Source organism: Panthera onca, chromosome B1 (assembly GCF_046562875.1).
Source record: "Panthera onca isolate mPanOnc1 chromosome B1, mPanOnc1 haplotype 2, whole genome shotgun sequence".
NCBI classification, from domain to species: domain Eukaryota; kingdom Metazoa; phylum Chordata; class Mammalia; order Carnivora; family Felidae; genus Panthera; species Panthera onca.
In genome coordinates, this window is record NC_138342.1 from 34,336,064 (window position 1) to 34,359,381 (window position 23,318).

Here is a 23,318-nt window from a genome sequence, read left to right on the forward strand (position 1 = left end):
GTTCAAGACCTGCATCAGGCTCTGTGCTGGCAGCGTGGAGCCTGCTTGGGATTCTCCCTGTCTCCCTCTCTCTCTGCCCCCTCCCCTGATCTCTCTCTCTCTCTCTCTCTCTCCCTCAAAATAAATAAACTTAAAAAAAAAAAAAAAAGGAAAATTACCTTCCTTTTTTAATGAAGGACTATTACACTCAACAATGTCCCAACACCATTCTGATCTTGTTTATCAAAAAAAAAAGCAACCTATCACTTTTAATGCCTTTATGAAAACTTCATTACATACCAAATCCAATTGTCAAGTCTTTGGGGGCAGGGGGGTATATACAAAAGATTTCTAAGCACCAGCTGCTAGTGCACATTTTCTAAGCAATTTGCACTGCAACAAAGATCCAAACGTGGAAAAATCAGGACTTTCACTTGACATTCGTCATAAAGGCAAGTGTAAAAAAATACATTTTCACTCATTTCATGTGTGCCTTTTCACGTAGGCATTCATGTCTTTGCACGAAGGATTACCTATTGCTGTGTTAATCTGTACTGCCTGCTACTGATATCAAAATGGGTTTAAAGAAATAACTCTGACATCAAGACTTCTATTCAAACCAGGTGCATGGCCAAGAATATCATCAGCAACATGTAATAAAGTCCTGTATCTAAATGATCACCAAAGCCTTTTTAAAAAGAAATACCAAAAACAGTATCATTTATACGATTTCAATCTCAATTTAAGTGTTCTAACAATTTATGACCTCAGACCCACCTTGGTCCTTCATGTTTGACTACGTTACTCATTAATTCCATAAGCATTACTGAGATTGTCATGCCATAGCAGGCAGCATGCCGGAGGTGGAGGCAGATACTGGTGCTGGAGGCAGATGTTAAATAAAATCCCTGCCCTCATGGTACTGACATTCTGATAAGATACATACATCACTTCCTCTACTGTCCTACAAACACATTTTCCCTCCCAACTTTCCAAACTGGGGTACTAGTATCTCCAGCACCCCCTGCTTACCAAAGACAAAACTTAGGAGTTATTTTTTATTTTCCATTCTCCTTCACATCCCTCCTGGGGTCTCTGATGGCTATTTCTAACCCTGTCTCCTCCACCTGCCTCTCCACCATTATCACCATGTACTCACAAGCCCCAGCTCCCTTTATCAAGCACCCACTCCCCAAGTGGCACTATTCTAGATGATGGCAATGGATCAGTGACCACAAATTTAAAAAAAAAATCCCTGCTGGGGCGCCTGGGTGGCTCAGTCAGTTAAGCGTCCAACTTCAGCTCAGGTCATGATCTCACAGTTCATGAGTTTGAGCCCTGCATCCAGCTCTGTGCTGACAGCTCAGAGCCTGGAGCCTGCTTCAGATTCTGTCTCCCTCTCTCTCTCTCTCTCTCTTTCTCTCGCTCTCTCTGCCCCTCCCTCACTTGTACTCTGTCTCTCTCAAAAATAAACAAACGTTAAAAAAATTAAAAATAAAAAAATTTAATAAAACCCTGCCTTTTGGAATTTATATTTATGAATTTATATTTGCATAAATTCCTCTTGAAATTTACATTATAGAAAGGAGAGGGAGATAATTACTTAAAACATAAGTAAAGTCTTCAGTGTGTCAAAAAGGGGTAAGTTCTATAGGATAAAAATAAAGAAGGATAAGAGGGATTTGTGAAGATGGCAGGAGACTTTGTAATTGTCAATGCATCAATCAGAGTGGTAGAATAGGTTTCACTGATACAGTAACATTTGAGCAAAGATCTAAACCAGAGAGGAAGTTAGCCATGCGAATATCTGGGGAAGAGCACACGGGAAGAAGAAACAGCAGGTGTAAAGGCCCTGAGGCGGAAACATGCCCAGTCCGTTCAAAGGCTAGAATGGCTGGAGTAGTTAGCTGGGGGAGGATATGAGCAGATGAGGTCACAGAGGAAAGGAAGGGGTATCATATGGACCCTTCCAAGTAATTAGAAGGACTTCATTTTTTTACTGTGAAGACAGAGAAATTATAGCAAGTTTTGAGCAGAAGAGTACCACAGTGTGACATGAGGGTTAACAGGATCACTCTATTGAGAACACAGCACAGCGAAGCAAGGACAGAATGAAGGAAAGCAGCTGGGAGGTCCCCAGAATAATCCAGACAAGACAGAATGGTGGCTTGGGTCAAGGTGGCAACAATGGGTATGTTCTGAAGGCCAACTCAATAAGGTTTTCTGATGGACTGGACCTGGACACAGGTCTACATTTCTTCCTTTTCATTGATAATAACTAAGCCCCAGCCCAGACCCTTCTCCTCATTCCTAGATGGCTGGGAAACTGGAAGTTGCTCCTCCCGTCCTCAGTGCTCGCATCTCTCTTCATTCTACAAACCGCAGCAGGACTGGTGTTCAGAACACTCTCCCATCATAGCATCACTTGCTCCCCGTGAGTCTCTTTCCAGAGCACAGACCTGCTCCAAATCCCTCCACCAAGCCCATCTCCTTGCCTGCCTACACCTGCCCCGAGACCTCATACACCCTCCATCACTCCTTCTGGGGTCTCCATCCACCCTTCCTTCCCCTCTCCAACTGCCCTAAATCTTATGACCCAGGCCCTTGAAGGTTCACTGGAGATGCCACCTCCTTTAGGAAGTCTTCCCAAGACGGTCCAGCTCATACTGATTCTTACTCCCTCAGGGTTCCTGTGGCCTTTACCACCTATACCAACTGTTCCACATCAAACTGGCCCAGCTGGACTAGAAAGCAAGAGCCCTAAAAAGCAAGAGCCACGCCATCCACTTCTCAGCCCCACGCCAACTAACGTATAGAAAGCAATTATAATAGGGGCTGAAAAGAAGGTCATAGCATGTTTTAATTATTATAAATGCATTGTCAACACTGAAAAACTGGGAGCGGTCACATTAAAACTCAAATCTCTGCTTTCTCTTGAAATACTGGAAGGTCAGGCAACACTGGACTCTCATTCTTGAACAGCTAAGTAGCAACTGTCCCCTTTTTTCCCCCCGGTTTATACCCCAGTTCACTTGCTTACTCTTCTCTCAGGTCCTGGTAGGTATTTGAGTTTGTAATCCCTATATTTAGGCACTGGTTACCTTGAGTTTTAAAATTATCAGGTTCTTATGGGAACTAAGTATTTATTGAAGGTAATATTGGGTTTTCTCTTTCATGATATCCAGTGTCAATGGTATTGATTCAGACTTCTCTAATTTGTAAACATAATCAATTACACACATACATAAACAAATATATACATATATATGTATTTCGGAAATGGTCCCTTGAATCTCCCTAATAGACTATAACTCTTACACTATGGGTGAAGTACCTTGAAACATGGGGATTATATTTCTTGACATGACTCAGCTCAAGAGGGTCAGATATCAGTACATAAACTATACAGAAAGAAAGGAAGACAAGATAAAAATAAATATTATTGATTTTGATGAGCTATTCATCAAACCATTTTAGGAAAAAAGCAGTTGCTAAAATTCTTTTGAACCTAGAAAAAAAGATATGGCTTTGTTGATTTTCTAAAATAAAACATCAGGTGTTAGAGATTGAAATATGTATAGATAAGGGGTAATACATGGGCTTATTCGCCAGACCACCACTGCCTACATTCTAAAAAGAAAAAAGAAAATTGTCATTTCCTAATTATTATTAAATTTCAACAAACTGAGATCACAGGAGGTAAAGTTTTCAGACAAGCCTATCAAGAGTTGAAGACTTAAGCAGTAATTGTTATTGGAAGAGTTTAGGGGAGTCATCTCCTTTGACCTATCACCCATGCCTAGGGCTTTTAATTAAGAGAAAAGCAAATCTGGAAACAGAAATCCAAAGACATTTAAAAGGCACACTGGCTTTATCTGTGCATCAGTCATTACTGCTAGTCTAAGCAAGCAGGCCTTTCTTAGCAAACAGCTTTCCTGATTAGCAATCAGATTTTGGAGACTTTCATGACCACCTCCAGCCTTGTGGTCTGAAAAGCAAATACAGTTCAGTCCAAAGCCCATATTTAAAGCAAACAAACTGAGCATAAAGGTACACTTTCAGACACACTCCAGCAAGATGGGATTCTTTGTCCTTCAAATCACATTTGGTAAATATCTTTTTCCTTCCTCTTGCTCAACCCAGTGTTTTAACTAATAAGCTTTCAAGGGAATGTTTGCTGGCTTAGCACATACTTTACCACCCTTCCCACAAAGACCACCCCCTTCCTCTGCATGCAAAGAGGACAAGAAAGTCTGGCAAATGAATATTAGAGAAAAATTTAATGTTTTTAAAAACATTTAGTAGCGTTTTATAAACCGCATTAAAACACAATGTCGAAAAATGGTCCATGATCATACTCTGCCCAGTTAGCTCCCGATTCTTTTTTAGAAGGAAAGAAAATGAATAAATGAGCATGGTTTGAAACTCAAATAATACAGAAAAGAAAAAGAAAATTTTTCCAGTGTATTAACTTTCATATCTTTTTAGAGAAAAAGTATGCATACCAGCATATATATCTTTTTAAAAAGATTTATACAAAAGACAATGGTATTTATATGATTCTGCAAAACATTTTTTCATTTTCTATAGATACATGAACATACGTGTGTGTGTATGTATTATATATTACATTACATACATAATTTCAAATCAGCACACACACACACACACACACACAGAGCTAATTCACTCTTCACAAACATGCTGTAATGCAACTTGTACAAATATCCTGGCACGGTTTTAAGTGAGCCTATTTATGAAATTGCTGGTGATTTTACATTTTGAAATATATTGCCAAATTGCTCTTCACTGGTGTCTATTTTAGAGGATAATTTAATCTCAAGCAGTAGTCCCTTTTCTGTATGTGTTATGGACATCAAAACTGACCTGCTTTGTCTCCAGCTGTATCACAGATCAGACAGACACCCCATTGCAGACCTAGCCAAGCTCTCCCAGATGACTCAAAGTACGTGAACCAAACCAGAAACATCTTACAGCAAAGGCGGAGGTTGGCAATCACAGCTTTGTAAAGGGTTCTGTGTGGCTGACTGTTTACTTCTTTCTACATTCTTTGTCTAAGACACAACCTCGGGAAAAGAAAGGGGCTGGGGGTGGGGATTAACATCTCATAAGTACTTGTCTTAGTCCTTTTGGGCTTCTATAACAAAATATGACAGACCGATGGCTTGCAAATAATAGAAATTTATTTCCCACAGTTCTGGAGGCTGGGAAGTCCCAGAACAAAGTGTCAGCATCATCACCTTCTAGTGAGGGCCTTCTTCCTGCTTCATAGCTGGCCTTCTCACTGTGTCTTCACATGATCGAAAGAGCTAGGGATCCCTCGGGAATCTCTTCTGTTAAACACTTAATGATTTAAGTACCTCCCAATCTCTCCATCTCTTCATACCATCATCTTTGGGAGTTAGGATTGCGACATGTGCATTTTGGAGGGACACATTTCATTTAGACCATAGCAGTACTTAACCATGAATACTAGCAGTTGAAAATACTAAGAAAGCAGTAGATAGACCAGAGCCTCAAACCATCTAGAGTTGAACAACTTGGTCCCTCATCATGGTCAAATTCTAAGGAGCTCCCATGATAGCACAAAGAAGCTAGAAGTCCTCAAACAATGAGTGCAGAATGGGGATGCAGGATAGTTAGGAATGTCCAAGGCTTACCTTATTTCTTCCTTTTCTAAGTAGCTTCCTGGGAGTATCTGATTCTCCTCACAATCAGATACCTCTGGGTAATTCACAAAGAGTTGACAAAGTGTGTGGGTGGGCCACACCCCTTGGCTATAAAACCTAGGACTTCCCAAACATGTCCTGCATTTTTATTTCTGCCTCCAAGAGTCTGATTAAATATTTTCCTCAGATAAAAAGGCTTGCAAACGCCTATCTACTGACAACTTCCTACCGCCTCATTCATCAAAAACAACAAAATGCTACTTTTCCAAATTCATCTACATCTATATTAACCACTCTCTCCTTGGAAATTCTAAAGCATTCTATTCATCTAGTTCATCTTTTATTATCTCACTAATTATAAAAATTACGAAAGATGCATAAAGAAAGAGACATAATAAAGAAAGTTTTCCATAGGTCAATCACTTTCTAGGCAGTGCTTTCATTTATACACGTAGACAATGGAGTTTGAGAAAAAAATTCATATTCAAATTTAAATTAGAACATGTGAGACTTGGATAAAATCATTTGATCTTACGGACTGTAAGCTTCTTTATCTATAAAATAGAGTAATACTGCATCTCTCTCATAGGAATGTTGTGAGGATCAAATGAAATCTCCCACCCCAACAAAAGCTGAGAAAGTGCTTAAGTACTTAGCATACTGGACACGCTCAATAAAATGTTAGCTCTCCCAGAAGGGCTTCTATTCTGGCTATCTTTCCCCCAGGATATTTCATTTTATTCCCTCCAGCAGCTGCCAAAGTAACCTTCCATACAGGATACTTTTAACAAGTTTACTTGGAATTTAACTGAATTGTTCTGAACTAAGTAAAATTAATTCAGCATCTCTCATTACTCATAGATTAATGCTCAAGAGCAGCAGTCATTTTTAACCCAATTTTAGAACCACTGAGGACCCAATGTCATGGTTGGAACTCTTGACTTTTTATTTCTGAGAGGAGTCTTTGGTAAAAGTCACTAGTTAGCCTCTTACTTTCCTAGGCACTCTTACACTTTAACCAGACGCCAGAAATGAACCACAGCATTAACAAACTATCCGCAAACTTAAGTCTTCAAAAGAATCACCCTTATGAAACCAAGCACAGATAGTTACCAAGATTCTAAAATTTGTCCTCAAAGGGCCTCAGCTGCATGATGATTGCAGGAAAAATCATTTTCTTTAATTCGTAAAAAGGGTACACCAGCAAATTACACAGAACAATTTCCTAATGTAAGCTAGACTGATGTTGATATTCATTTTTTAAATAAATTACTGGCTTGGATACTGTCTATGTGAGAACATCCAGTAGACTATTTTTGTTTATGAATGAAGTGGCAAATCAATTCTTATTTGAGCAAATAATAATCAGTTTGGAAATTTCAGAAGTTATGAACAGAATTATCATGTCATGAATACAGATCTTATTCAGATAGTATAATCAAATTAAATGTTTTATTTGTTACAGGTCAATACAGGACTGAGAAACTACTGTTTGTTCTTATATTAGTAATTACATTAAAATAAATAACAATTGACTACATGTCATTCAAATATGGTATCTTTGAAGGTTTTCAAAGGAAGCCTAATAATTCACAGATTATTTAACATAAAAACTATAAAGAAAAAAATAAAAAGATGTAATATGTCAAACTCTATTAACATATTTATCATAAACATCCCCATTACAGATTTACACAAAAACATGGTTTCTCCTAATGAAAGCAAGTTCTGTTCATTCTTGTACTGGTTCACTGAGTAGGACTAGTGTTGGTTCACTGAACGTGACAAAATTGATCTGATTTTGCTTCATCTGCAACCAAATGATTATAAATAGGCTGGAGCCTTCACAGATGTAATTATACCACAACTCAAACTTTGGTGTATCAATCATTCCGAACCCCAAACATCAGTCAGCACAAGGCTCTCTATAAAAGAAAGGGCAGTTAAGAAGTTACTATCACCCAGCCACATTTTGCTTCAGCTCCCTAAGAAAAACAAGACCAAAACCGTATTTCCCTAGAACATCTTACATACTACAATCCTCACAGGGTCAATTCATCATTCTGCAAATAGGTCGCAAAGATTTTTTAAACGCACCAAAGAGAAAGAAAAGATTTAAAGGAATAGCAAGCAGGACAAAAAGAACCAGGATGCCCACTTCCCAGGCCCTGCAGTTATAAGCAAAGGTTACCTGTGTTTTTTTCTTTTAAATGAATAACAGAAAGAATAATTCCACACTGCTCTACAGATGCACTTTTACGCAGTGACATTCTCGGCCAAAGGACTGCCATGGAAAGCACAGGGGGAGGTAGGAAACATGTCAATTACCATCAACTTGGTCTACCCAGGTTGAAATAAGAAGATTGCAAAGAAAGAGCAGGAAGCAGAGAAGCCATCCTGAACTGAGCCTTCCATAAACCGGGAAGCATGGCTTGACTTACTAATGGAACTTGAAAACACTTACTCTAAATCTAATTTTGATTTTGATACCCGATTAACGTGGCAGAAGTCAGCTTTTAGCTTTATGTCAGAAAAAAGAAATGTCTCTGAATTTCACCAACACCAAAATCTTATATTTTTTCACATTACAAATAAGTCATTCCCCAAACAAAATTGTAACTTTATGAGAAAACAAAAGAAAATGGTCAACTAGAATCTAAATACCATAAAAAAACACTGACTTTTTTTCCCTTCTCAATCATACGCATTCACAATTTTTATAGAGTTGTAATTAAGGAAGAGACATAAATTTTCAGTCTTCATATTTCCAATACAATTATTTTAATGTCTTGCATCCTTGCTTATTGAGAACTATACTAACACAAAGATAGAAATAGCACAGGTAAATATTAAAATACAGATGGCATTTTAATTATACTATGAAAAATGTCCAATTTTTATGAAACATATAAAATCATACTATATTCCCAAAACCCAAAACATTTTTTTTTAATGTTTGCTTATTTTTGAGAAAGAGACAGAGAGACAGAGTACAATCGGGGAGGGGCAGAAAGAGAGGGAGGGAGACGCAGAATTCAAAGCAGACTCTAGGCTCTGAGCTGTCAGCACAGAGCCTGATGCGGGGCTCAAACTCAGGAACCGTGAGATCACGACCTGGACTAAAGTCAGATGCTTAACAAACTAAGCCACCCAGGCTCCCCTCAAAACCCAAAACACTGTAATTCATAGATTTTCTTTTAGTAAAATAGTTTTGTGAATTTTATCATTGTATGTAAAAAAGACCCAATTCCTAGAATCATTAATGGAAATTCTTGAAATTCTTGAGATAATATACCAAACTTGTAAATACTTCAGTCAATAGTTATTGGAAGTAATGGAAAATTTTAATCTGTTTTATTCTAATGGATAAGGAGCATTAGAATGCTTACCATCTTTATGAAAAACAAAGCATTTTTTTATTTAAAGTAATGCATACCATATAGTTATCTAGAAAATCCATCTAAGTTGGTTTGCATTCTCTTCTACCATCTCAGATCTCCACATTTATCCCAAAGAGAAATAACCAGAGACTAGTACTTTTAACAGAGTAACTTAAACAGGAATGGAGAGGAAAAGTAGCAAAGATATGATAGCAAAATAAATAGAGATACATTGAGACTTAACCCTACTTCTTGACCAAATGTTTTTCACAGAAAAACTGCATTGCAAAAACCCAAGTATTATATGGTACTAGCATAAAGACAGGCATAAATAATCAAAGAAACAGAATTAAGAGTTCTGAGATAAACTCTTACATTTATGGTCAACTGATTTTCTACAAAGATGCTAAGGTAAATCAACAGGGAAAGGACAGTCTTTTCAGCAAATAGTGTTGGAAAAATTGGACATCCATGGGGGGAAGTGAAGGGAGAATTAACATATACCTGAACATCAGACCACACACAAAACTTAACCCCAAAGGGACCAAAACCTAAGTGTAAGGACTAAAATAACAAAAGTTCTAGAGAAAAACATAGGAAAAAAATCTTAATGACCTTTAGTTATTCAGGGAATATTTAGGAACATCAAAATCATGAGCTTTAGAAGAAAAAACTGATAGACTGAACTTCCTTACAACCAAAAACTTTTAAAACTCAATACCCAAAGAACAAATAATCCAATTTAAGAATGAGCAAAAGGGGCCCCTGGGTGGCTCAGTCGGTTGAGCGGCCGACTTCAGCTCAGGTCATGATCTCGCGGTCAGTGAGTTCAAGCCCCGAGTCGGGCTCTGTGCTGACAGCTCAGAGCCTGGAGCCTGTTTCAGATTCTGTGTCTCCCTCTCTCTGACCCTCCCCCGTTCATGCTCTGTCTCTCTCTGTCTCAAAAATAAATAAACGTTAAAAAAAAAAAATTAAAAAAAAAAATATGCAAAGAATCTGAAGAGGCATTTCCCTAAAGAAGATACAAGAATGGCTAAGAAGCTCACTGATTGCATAACTAGCTCAATAATAAGGAGATAAATTTCATAATTATCATCTTTTGTTCTTTTCAAAAGCTACATAATAGGATGATTTCATTAGAAACTCCAATGCATTTTTTTTCTCATATCACAGTCGTTTTCAAATCACTGTAGAAAATAATGGTAATAACATCCAGATTGGACAAGAAATGAAACTACAATAAAACCTTGGATTGTGAGTAACTTGTTCTGCGAGTGTTCCACAAGACAAGCAAACACTTCTAATAAATTTTAACTTGACAAACGAGCGATGTCTTCCAATACAAGTAGTACATGACGCCGAACATCACATGATCACAACTGAGCCAATGGTTTCTCTCTCTCTCTCTCTCTCTCTCTCTCTCTCTCTCTCTCTCTCTGGCATTGGGGATGAGTGTCTCCCATGTTTGGTTGCTCAATCTCAGGCCGTGGTGTTTGGCAGAAATCAGGGACTTTTCAGAACATTGGAAGATGCCCACAACTGGCACTAGTGTATTTTTTGTCACTTCAAAGCGCCTATGGACACTCCTTTGCTTTTCCATACAGAGAGTAAGCTTAGGAATGCTTTGCTTCATTCTGGGTCAGGCTGCCTGCAGATACAGACCCTTTTCTCTGCTGCCTTATTGCCGGTTACATTAAGTACAGTATATGACAAGAGTTTATTAATGCTGTTCTGTAGTCAACATATGTGCGAGCGTATACAATGGCTCCCATTCAGGAAAAGGTTGAAAAGAAAGGCAGTAAGAAGATGACTGCAGCAAAAGCCAAGAAGCAAATCATCAAGAAGCACGAATGAGGTATGCAAGTGGCTGAAATTGCAAGATTTTATAAGAAGTCGACGTCTGCATCTCATCTGCAGAGGGGGAGAAAAAGGCAGAGGAATCCCTTACTTACTAATGAGATGAGGGAGATGTGTAACATGTGGGAAACAGTGCAAAATTTTGTAGAAATGCACCGCCTGAATAAGCTGTAGCAATGCAAGTGATGACAATGCAATGTCACACTGTCCTCAAAAGGAGCAAAAGCAAGTGTCATTGGATAGGTTCCTTGTTAAAGTTGCACAAAAGGAAAAGATTCCATTGAGCCAATAAATAGCAGTGATTCCATTAGTGATAGTAAAAGTTGTCTTACACAATAACCCTCCTCTCTCGTCTCCCTCACACCAGCCACAGAGGTTTTCAAAAGTAAGTGCAGGTCAATTTGTTTATTTTTCTTTATATATTGTATTTTATTTATTATTTTGTATGATATTACAGTATTGTGATCATTTTTATATGAATATGTTTGGGTTGTGGAACGAATCATCTGAGTTTCTATTATTTCTTATGGGGAAATTCACTTTGATATATAAGTGCTTTGGATTACAAGCATGTTTCCAGAACGAATTATGCTTCCAAACCAAGGTTTTACTGTACTTAGATATAAACTTAATAAAATATGTACAAGATCCATATAAGGAAAACTACAAAACTCATGAAAGAAATCAAAGAAGTTCTAAATAAATGGAGTTATTCCACATACATGGAAAGGAAGACTCAATATTGTCAAGACATCTGTTCTTCTCAACTTGACCTACAGATTCAACACAATCTCAGTCAAAATCCTGGCAAGTTATTTGGTGGATACTGATAAAGTGATTCTAAAATTTACAAGGAAAGGCAAAAAGCCCAGAATAGCCAATACAATATTGAGGGAGAATAAAGTCGGAGGACTAACACTACCCAACTTGAAGATTTACTAAAAGCTACAGTAATCAAGACAGTGTGATACTGGTGAAGGCACAGGTGAATAGATCAATGGAACAGGAGAGCAAGCCCAGATACAGACCCATACAAGTACAGTTAACTGATCTTTGACAAAGGAACCAATGCCATTCAATGAAGAAAGGATAGTTTTTCAACAAATGGTGCTGGGATAACTGTAATTTCACATACAAAATATGAATCTAGACAAAGACCTTGACAGCTTTCACAAAAATTAACTCAAAATATCTGTAGATCATTTACCTAAATATAAAACATAAAATTATAAAACTCTAGAAGACATAATAGAAATATAAAACTCTAGAAAATCTGGATGACCTTGGTTGGGCAGTGACTTTATTTTTTTTTAATTTCTTAACATTTATTCATTTCTGAGAGAGTGCGAGTGGGGGAGGGGCAGAGAGAGAGAGAGAGAGAGAGAGGGAGACACAGAATCTGGAGCAGCCTCCAGGCTGCTGTCAACACAGAGCCCAACATGGGGCTTAAACCCAAGGACTGCAAGATCATGACCTAAGCTGAAGTCGGACGCTTAACCAACTGAGCCACCCAGGCACCCTGGCAGTGACTTTTAGATACAACAGCAACAATCCATGAAAGAATTAATAACTGATATTCTGGACTTCATTAAAATTAAAAACTTCTGCTATGAGACAGACGCTATTAAGAGAATGAAAAAAGCCACAGAACTGGAAGAAAATATCCACAAAAGACTTACCTAATAAAGGACTGGTATCCAAAACATCCAAAGAACTCTTAGAACTCAACAGTAAGAAAATCCTAACAGGCACCTCACCAAAGAAGATATACAGATGGCAAACAAAGATATGTAAAGAGGCTCAAAATCATGTGTTATTAGGAAACTGCAAATAAAAATAATAATGAAATGCCACAGAGGCACCTGGGTAGCTCAGTTGGTTAAGCGTCCTACTCTTGATTTCAGCTCAGGTCATGAGCTCACAGTTCGTGAGTTCAAGCCCCACATAAGGCTCTGTGCTGACAGTGTGGAGCCTGCTTGGGATTCTGTCTCCCTCTCTCTCTGCCCCTCTCCTGCTTGTTCTCTCTCTCTCTCTCTCTCTCTCTCAAAATAAAGAAGTAAACATTATTTTTAAAAATAAGGCTTGATGAACATAGGTATATAAAATTGGTCTTTATAAGAACACAGAATTCAGGGGTACCTGGGTGGCTCAGTCAGTTAAGCATCCAACTTCGGTTCAGGTCATGTTCTCAAAGTTCCTGGGTTCAAGCCCCATGTCGGGCTCTGTGCTGACAGCTCAGAGCCTGGAGCCTGTTTCAGATTCTGTGTCTCCCCTCTCTCTCTCTGCCCCTCCCCTGCTCACACTCTGTGTTTCTCTCTCTCTCTCAAAAATAAATAAATGTAAAAAAAAAATTTTTTTTTTTAAATAAAGTCTGTTAATTTAAAAAAGCAATGTCTGTCACAAAAAATAAAATAATAATAAGTCTAGCATGAAGAAGAAGAAATAATCTTTAAAATTCATGACATGCTTAGAGAATTCTGCTTAAACCAAAAGCCAACTGAGGTTTAGGTGAGAAGAGCCGCTGTTACCCTGCGGTGTTAAAATAAACTCTGGACAACTTTCTGGGAACCTCTCATTTGGCTGCTCCCAAAACAATTGTGTTTACTGTAAACACCAGGATTCTACTACTAGGGAAGCTCCGAAATTATCTTCCTTATCTGCTATTCATTTTAACTATAGGCTCTGAAAAGCCTCCCTTTCTTTGAGACTCAAAAAGCAAGTAATTGAATTAAAAGTATTTTTTCCTAATGTTCCTGAAGACTAAATTCTACTTCTCCTTTGTTAAATAACAGCTCTCTGCCAGTCTCTCCAACACCCAACAGAATTCATAATTGCATCTCTACTCCCACAGAACTTCGTTGTGTGTGTGTGTGTGGTTTTTTTTGTTTTGTTTTGTTTTGTTTTTACCTCTAGTGATACATTTTTCACATCATGTGTCAGCTAACTGAATACCAATCTGGCCCATCCCCTACACTGTGAGCCCCTAAAGACAGGGAGTGCCAATCATTTCACACTAACACCTCACACCTAGAAGGCATTCCCAATCAGGACCTTTTTGGATCTAAGTGATAGACATCTAATTCAAACTATCTAACTTGCCAGGAAAGTGAAACCAGAGTTACTGCCTTTAGATGGTGCTGTATCTGAGTTTTGTATATGGTGTGGGGTGTGTGTGTGTGTGTGTGTGTGTGTGTGTGTGTGGGTGTGTGTGGGTGTGTGTGGGTGTGTGATCTCTTGTATCTCCCTGCTCTGATCTCTGTGTTAACTTTATTCTCCGAAAGGCTTTCCCTAACTGGTGGCAAAGAGGGAAACTAACAGCTCCAGCTTAAAAAAAAAAAAACCCACAAAAAGGAAAAACCTCTTTGCAACAGGGTCAGTGAAAACAGTGGTGTCCTCCATAAACCGATCCTTGTGACCCTGACTAGCCAAGCTTATGTCACAAACCCATAACGGAGGCAGCGAGGCCACCTCCTTTGACGATGATACAGGCTGAAAACAGAGCAAGGGTGACTGACTGCCCAGGGAAAATCTAGGCGGTTTATTGAAAGAGAGAAAGAGAAAAGGGATGCTGAGTGGGTGAAGTCAACAGACGCTCACTACTTTGCAGGGTCTCAAGACTGCTGACTCACTCCTGCCTGGTGAGTATTTATTCACTGTTTATTATGTATAATGCTGAGTTACTGCCTGAACACCCAATAGAAATGCTTGTTTGTAGTGCCTCTCCTTGTACAGGACACGTACTCAAAATGAACTGTCCCCACCTACTGCTCCACATGAGGTGGTTTTGTTTCATTCTCCTGGTCCACGGTGAGGCTATTTTGCATTTGTCTACATTCCTATTATTTTCAGGACATTTCTTTTCTTCTGTCCTATGTGAGTGTCTTCATGCCAGATGTACACCCTGCCAAAAATGAACATGTTGCTAGCTTTTGTCCAGGGGGAGATAAAAGTAAAATCTTGCCAAGCAAACCAGGGCCAGCAGCACCCCAACAGAAACGGCAGGTTTCCATGATGCCCCCTTCCCAGTGTGAGAACACAAATGAGGGCGAGTCTGAAAACACCAGTGCAAGCCCATGCTTTCTCGAGGACACGGTTTCTCTCCAAAATAAAACCAAGATCGCTATGGTTGTTCTGTGCGGCCTCTGGCTGTGGCTTCTTACATGTGTGCGCTGAGGACGTTCCCTGAGAGAGGAGAGGACGACCAGCAAGACGATGGGACAGAGGAGGCGGGGAGGAAGACAATGATACACTGTACATGTAAATACGTCAGGATCAGATCTATCTTCCATTTGTACAATGCTAGGAGTCTCTCGAATAACTGGGAATGACTATTTGGGGCAGTTTCAGAAGCACTTTATGGCATAAACAAAATGGCTTTTCCCTAGTTGACCCGATCCATTTCATCCAGGCTCTCTTATCTTATACTAACCTGATTTTGCTTAAGTTACTGTCTGTCTCCGGCTTTCACAGGAGCTTTCTTTTATGGATTTTCCATCCAGCAAATGTTTCTGTTCCACGGCTGGGCAGATCCGACCACAGCATGCTTGGCTACAGACCACAGCAGCTCACCCACAGCAGCTCCGACCTGGAGGGGGAAAGCCAGAAGCCATTGGAGGGATTCATATTCACAAACACACACACACACACACACACACACTCTCTCTCTCTCAAGAGTTTATGTTTGGCAGGATAACCCCAAATGTTTTCCAATTGTTTAAAATCATTAAGGAACAGAGACAACAGCTTATGAGGTGTCCTAAAGACAAGTGTGGGCTATCCTAAAGGAGGACTAAGGTATTTAACCATTATTGAGAAGGTTCGGCCAAACGATTATACTCTGTTTGTGGAAAATTCAAAAGCCAGATGTTTTAATTAACCACAGAAAACACAAGCTACAACTAAAATTTCATGAACACAGTGATCTGCCCTGTGGAAAACCACAGGAATGTTCTGGCAAGACTCAGTCTGAATTCTTGGGACACAGAGGGCTAGAATCATTCCCCTTAGGAACTCGAACAGAAAATTAACTTGCTCAATATGTTTTAAAAAGTAAAATGAAACCCAGATTTAATCTCAATCAAATAGAAAAACATTTCGGGACTTCAAAGGGCACCACACCAAAAGACACATTAGGGGAAGGTCATAAAGAATCCCAGTGTGGTTCAGGATTTAAAATGCATTTTCAATGCAAAGTGAATGCTGTAACAGAAAATTTTATAGGCTAAATAATCCAAAGGGGAAACTAATCATCTTTCATTTCCTAATAGAGAAAAATGATATATGAAACCAATATTCAACAAGTGAGTTATAAATATTATCAAATGTATAATATATTCGGGCAAAAGGAATCTCTTAACTCTCCTCCTTCATGCCAAACCTGTGGCCTGGCCCACGCTAGCTACCATGCTTCAGCTTGAGGAATCAAGGCATCCAGAAAGACAGTGCTAAAATAACTTCTGCTCACTGGTACTGCAAGTTAACAATTCTGGCACGGAAAACTAAAATGAGGGAAACTTACAAAAGCAATTAGTGAACAACTAAGAACTAATAAATTAAGAAGTCCTCATTTGTTAATTATAGTATTAGCTATGACAACATCTATAAACGCTAAACATTGAAAGCCTGTTCGAGAGGGAACAGGACAAGTGTTATTTTCAGATACTGGGTCTACAATTCTATTTCTGTAAGTCAAAACAGACCCTGTCACAAGTGTGCCACGCATAATATTACATTAATCTGTACCTTCATTTGAAAACTCAGTCCCAAAAATCATCTCAAAAGGAATACAGGAAAGTTATATATATATATATATGTATGGTATGATCCCAATTTTATTCTACAAACTGAGTATGTATATTTTAAAGACACCAAAGTATGAAAAAAGAGCCATTTCTGGGTCATGGAATTAGAAGCCATTTGTCTTTCCTTGGTGTTTTCCAAATTTTCTACAACTTATATGGATTACTTGTAGAATTAGAATACTTTTAAAGAAGATTTTTATTAAACAGTATGAGAATACAAATCAGGAATTGGATGTCTATCCTACATCAGCCCGATCTGTGGGTTTCCTCTTATCTCATCAATAAGAGCTAATAAATTAAGAAGTCTTCATTTATCTGAACTCAACAATTCTTAATTTAGAAGTTCCAAACCCAAATGTCCAATAACACTGTCAGAACTGATTAACACTACTTTTCTAGAAATAAAAAGTTTGTGTTTGTTTTCTGCAAACTTACCACAAGGAGACAAGAAGACCATAGTTATTTCCCTCCTTTAGTTAATTCATCCAATCATCTGTCACTGCCATGTCATCTAATTTTTGCTTAATTAAAAAGAGTGCCTCCGGGTGTTACACAGTCTCACAGGGGCCCGGCCCTAGTGAGCACTTGACGCCCTCCATTTTTGACACTCTTTAGCATCCCAGAACACACAAAACACAGTGGTGGAATCTTAACACTGGAAGAGTTGGTAATCCATCATTCCAAGAACCCCCAAACTCCCTGAGGTTACAAATGAAGACAGTGAGATGCCCAGAGAGTTCAAATATCTTTACTGAGGCCACGCAGCAGGGATGAGAGGATCAGGGATCAAAGTCCAGATCACCTGTCTCCACTCTGACCCAGCACTCTTTCCACCACTACAACATCTCAGCACACACTCCTCCAAATGCAAGTTTGTATGAAACACACGCACATGTTAAATTCATACCAGCAAAACCAGGAGAATAAGACAGACATTTGTTCCACCAAAAATGAAATGCATGCAGGAAAAAAAAAAAAAAAAAAAAAAAAAGACTCAACTGCAGGCTAAAAAAGACATGGTGGCTCTGCCCAGAACACGTTCAAGCAGAGGAACAATGGCTGCAGTGTGCTCGGGCGGCAGGTGTCCAGAACAGAAACTGCCTATCACACCGAAAGCTTTCTGGTCCTAGCATTTGCCCTGTTGACAACAGCACATACCCAGCAATCAAAGCAGGACAAAGGGTTTTCAACAAGCTAAAACTACACTTGCAATGAGCCACCTGCAAGAGAGAAGAAAGATGCATGCTCACCCCAGTAGCTGCAAACAAGTGATTTATGGCATCAGGTCCTGGCCTCTTCCTGCCAAAATGACCCAACTCTTAGGGGAGAGGCATTAGTGGTTTCAAAAATTAACAACAGTCCCCAAGAACTAACGTAAAATAAAATGAAATAATCCTAATACTTCCTCTCTTATGTCTGATACAACCTCAGAGAGCGAGCAAGATTTTTCTCTTTGCTTCTAAGTTATTTATTTGAAATACTGCTCACCTCCACTTCTTTCTTAGCATCCACCTACAGTGTCCCCGCCACACCAATCAGAAACCCAAGATTTGCACAAAATGTGAATAGCCTGAAAAGCAAGGGGAGAGAAGAGGACAGATGGCAATGACAAACTCAGAAACGCTCCCTGAAAAGCCTTTATTGAGCTCACTGCTCGTCAGCCTGTCCTACTGTGCAGCAGGACAACAAAGCCATGGGCTGTGAAGCTGCTAATAAAAAAAAAAAAAAAAAAAAAGCCGCATCGAGGGATGACGTGATCTCACTTTGTAAGAGCCAGCACAAACACAATAGCTTGTCCCGCCTCATTTGAGAAGCCAGGCACCCGACTAAAAAAGAAAATGCATTTTTTTCCACCCAAAACTGCTCCTCAAGTCCCTGCCATATATTTTCATGGCTGGATCCTGGAGGAAACACAACATTGGCAGTTTATTTATTCCCCCTTGATGCCTCTGTTCTAATACTAAAGGTCAATGTCCACAGCGGGCAAAGGGAACTGGATTCTTGTTGCCATTTCACAATGAAATCAAAGCTCTGTGGTATTGTTCAAGTAACTCTTTAAAGTTATTTGTAAGGCGATGATGGTAAGTTCAAATTTATCCGGCTGGGAGAACGAACTCTGACCTACTGATCAAACTGGATGAAATCTTGCTGGAGCCATCAAGTTATCTTTCTTAATAGAGATGAAACAGAAATTAGATCAGACTCACAGATTTTAAAAGGCTTTCTTGGAACCCTGGCTGGGTGTTGTGTGGTCTTTACTTCAGTGGATGCCTTTGGCGAAACGTGCACCCAGATGCTTGCCACCATTTGAGAATCTTAGATGTTTGGCCGGCATTTTATTGTTCCTATTCTAATATCACAGGGAAGGGTTCTCCTTCTCGAGCCTGAGTCCAGAAATACCAGCCAAGCCAATTCAACACTTCAGAAATTTCTATATCAAAATGACCAGGAAGACCAGGCTAAAATACACTGGAGAACATGCCTTTCACCACTTTGGAAATCTGATTTTCAAAAACATATTTACAGTATTGATAAATTTACATCTTAAAATGTTTGGCAGGAAAAAGTATAGTCTTAAAATTGTTTTATTTTTAATTTGTTTCAAAAAGGACGTATCATAGGTACCCATCACAGGCAACTGAAAAGGATCTATTATGAATCACCCAAACTGGCACCAACAAAGACTGTAGCTGATGAGGAAGACATGGCACAATTTGGAAAAGGTTTCATATGGTAACTTCCCATCTCTGGCTCTCAAGTAGAGGTTTCAACCGGAGGGGGCAGGGAGGGGGAATTTATGTTCACCAATGGTTTTTGTTTGTTTGCTTTTAAATAATAGACTGATTTATTAAAACTGATCATTCAGTTTAAATTAAACTGTTCCTGTTCTGGGTGGCAACTTAAAACCAAAAACAAAGTAAAGTTTATCTCACCCATGCTAAACTCATTTTATTCCTAATTTTAGTGCTTTTCTTAAAAAAAATTAACTATATTTCATTTATTTTTTTTAGAATATCAGTTATTTCTTTATTTTTTAAATATGACTTATTGTCAAGTTAGCTAACATACAGTATATACAATGTGCTCTTGGCTTTGGGAGTAGATTCCCATGATTCATCGCTTACATACAACACCCAGAGCTTACTAATATTTTAAAGGCTGTTCTGGAAAGAACAAGGGATGAAGACACAGGCAGATTTAGAGCTTGCAGTCCTAGAATGACCTGAGGCTTTCTGGGATAACTAATGTATGCTCTTTAACCTTTGTTACATCATTTGTAAAACTGGTGTGATACCATCAGCCAACTTCATGGGGCTGCCAACTGATAAAACCAAATATGAACACAGTATGGAAACTTTAGCTCTATATGTTCATTCAACAAATATTTACTAAGAAACTGCAATGCTGCCAGATAAGGCACTGAGGACACAACCATGAACAGACCCAGTCCCTTCCTGCAAGGACTTAGGTTGAGGAATGCAGTGTGATTTGCGTGAGGCACAGGGAGCTATGGGAACACGCAGGCAGCCTCCGATCCAGATACCAGACCAATATCAGGTATTGTTACCTTTAAGAGTCCTTGAGAATGTTTCTCAGTGAAAAGTGGTAGACGTGGCTTTTAGTTTGGTTGTCTAATTGTTAGCTCATTCATTTATATATTCTTCTCCAACACTACGTGCCAGGCACTACTCTAAGTGCCGGGGACCATAATTTCCGCCCTGATAAACCTGACGTTTTAGTCATTTCTCATCCATATGAAATGCACAATATATGAACTAGATAGAGTAATAAGCAGCAAGGCTGCAATACGGGGATTCTTTTAACCAAAATACCTACACACAAAAGTTAAAAGGAATATTCTAACTGATCCAATTAGAATAAATTTTACTTCTTTTTAAAAAAATGTTTAAGTTCATTTTGAGAGAGAGAGTATGCATACAAGCAGGGGAGGGACAGAGAGGGAGTGGGGGAGAGAGAGAGAGAGGGAGAAGGAGGGGGGGAGGGGGAGAGAGAGAGAGAGAGAGAGAGAGAGAGAGAGAGAGAGAGAGAATATGAATCCCAAGCAGGTTCCACACTGTCTGCGCAGAGCCCAAAGCGGGGCTCAATCCGACAAACTGTGAGATCATGACCTGAGTCAAAATCAAGAGGCAGACGTTTAACTGACTGAGCCACCCAGGGGCCCCTAAAAATTTTACTTCTTAATCTCCAGACCACATTTTACAATATACCAGATAACTACTGCGAGCATATGAACCACACTCTTAGGTTTGTGGCACTACAATTTGTGTGTTGGCATGGAGTAGAGCACTCTCTCCACACTGGCCCCCTGCCCCCTACCAAGGAAAAAGAACACACGCTGGAATCCAGCCAATAACAACCCCAGTGTTAACAAGGGGAATATCAGTTATTTTAGAAGCATTTCCTGGAGCACTCATATTTTAAAGAATTTTTTAAAAAGGCTGAATTGTTTATTTTAGAAACTAAACTGAAGTTCCATTTTAACATGCCAAATGTCTGCCTTAGAAAAGTTTCTTTTTTAAATCCGTTTTATTACAAAAATAAATAAAAAGGGCCTGAGAACTAGGCTGTCCAGGACACTGTCAACACAACTGTCTAAAAATTCAGCATGGGATGGAGGAGAAGGGGGTGAGAAAAGAGGAAGAGAGACAAAAGAAGGTATGGAGTAAAGAGCCACACAGTGACCAGGATTAATAACCTGAAAGCTCACATACTCAGCAAACACTAAGAGCCAATGTTCAAAACATTGTAGAGCAAGGAAAAAAGTATCCGAGGAAAAGTGACCAAAATGATACTCAACTCCACAGAAGACTTCCTAACCCTGGAGTTCCTACAAAAAAATACAAAGTCCAAAGCCCAGTTCCTACGACACACATACCAGGTCTGGGGTAGGGTCTGGGAAGTCTTCGTTTTTTAACTATCTCGACATGATGCTTTGATGCACAGCCATGATTGGGAACCACTGGTTTTACTAGATTTTCTTACAGAAGAAAGTATCGAAATATTTTTTTCATGATAATGGGAAACTTTTTGCTAAGTGCTTTCCATTAATCCTCACGTCCATCCTGAAGTAAGAACTATTATTACGCCTATTTTTAAATGGGCAATTTGAGTCATAAAGAAGTCCAGTCACTTGACGGATGTTACCTAGCTTTTATTTTTTTTTATTTTTTTTTATTTTTTTTTTCAACGTTTTTTATTTATTTTTGGGACAGAGAGAGACAGAGCATGAACGGGGGAGGGGCAGAGAGAGAGGGAGACACAGAATCGGAAACAGGCTCCAGGCTCCGAGCCATCAGCCCAGAGAGCCTGACGCGGGGCTCGAACTCACGGACCGCGAGATCGTGACCTGGCTGAAGTCGAACGCTTAACCGACTGCACCACCCAGGCGCCCCTTACCTAGCTTTTAAATCAAAGACCCGGGATTTTTTTACCCAAGTCTTATCTGCCCCATATTTTCTTAGCACCTGGTTAACTGGAACAAGCTAAGTCTCTTTTCCACTCTGTAGTCTAAGGATGTCTGTCATATGATTATGTAATCTGCAATACAACACAGGCATTAGTTTTGCACACAGAACTTAAATCTCAAAATTTAGTAATAAATTCTGTATTAAGATTATGTTCTGAAAATCATGTATAAAGTAGTCTATTTAGAGCATTGGGAAGTATCTGGTCAGGTCTGCAGTTATTTTAGTTACCTTCCGATCCGACCAAAGATTAGCAAAAGGTGTGCTTCTGATCTTAGAGAATGGATGCTCCTTCATCAACACGAGACCTTTACCTAGAAAGAAGCTGGACGCAGTGAAGTCCGGCTCATTAGGAATTACTGCCAAGGGCTTCACACGTTTTCACAATTTCAGGCTTTTGTTAGTGTTACTCCATCCGCCCAGACTGCCCCGCCATACCACTCAGACGTGCCAAGTGTTTGTCCTTTGAAGCCCCGCCCAGATATTACCTCCTTCATGAAGTCTTCTCAGAGGCCCTGGCAGAAATAATTATTGATGCCTTTGTAATTTCCAATGCTTCCCTTATCACATATAGCAGGCTGACACTTACCTCAGGAATGCATAGGCCTTATCCTGGCAGAGTCTACACAACATCTCACCTCCTCACCCTTTAGTCTCAGGTTGCCCCAAGTCTTCCTGGTTCTTCCCCACCTCTGAAGTCTCTTTCTCAGGCTCCTTCGTAGGCTTTCTACATGACCACTAGAACACCAATCGTGTTCATCAAGGCTTCATCCTGACTCTCCTCATACTTCATATAAATCTTTTGGTGACTTCAACCACATTCCCAGGCCCGACTACAGAGTATCCTGATAACTCCCACACAGCCATGCAGTACATCACCCATTCACTCGCCAGACATTCACTGAGACCTACTCTATGCGCCAAATACGCACCATGCTTTGTCTCCAGGCCAGATCTATGTCCATCTATGTCCAACCTACTTGGATCACAACTCCTGGATGTCCATGCCATTAATGCTCTAACCCCTAATGGCATCCATCCCAAGAGGCACATTTCTTCACATTTTCACACAGGTGATATTGAGACGTGTCTTATAAAAATGGCAGCTTAAAAAGTTTTTGGCAA

The 23,318-nt window shown here is 39.4% G+C and overlaps 1 protein-coding gene across 11 annotated transcripts in view; it reads right to left on the reverse strand.

Moving 5' to 3' along the window:
• APBB2 (amyloid beta precursor protein binding family B member 2) overlaps window positions 1-23,318 on the reverse strand; it is a 381,485-nt gene that overhangs the window by 286,805 nt on the left and 71,362 nt on the right. For all 11 annotated transcript variants that reach the window (XM_078446165.2, XM_078446164.2, XM_078446173.2 and 8 more), the window contains one exon: window positions 15,336-15,491. The gene's annotated coding sequence lies outside the window, so the exon portion shown is untranslated. The remainder of the gene's footprint in view (window positions 1-15,335; window positions 15,492-23,318) is intronic.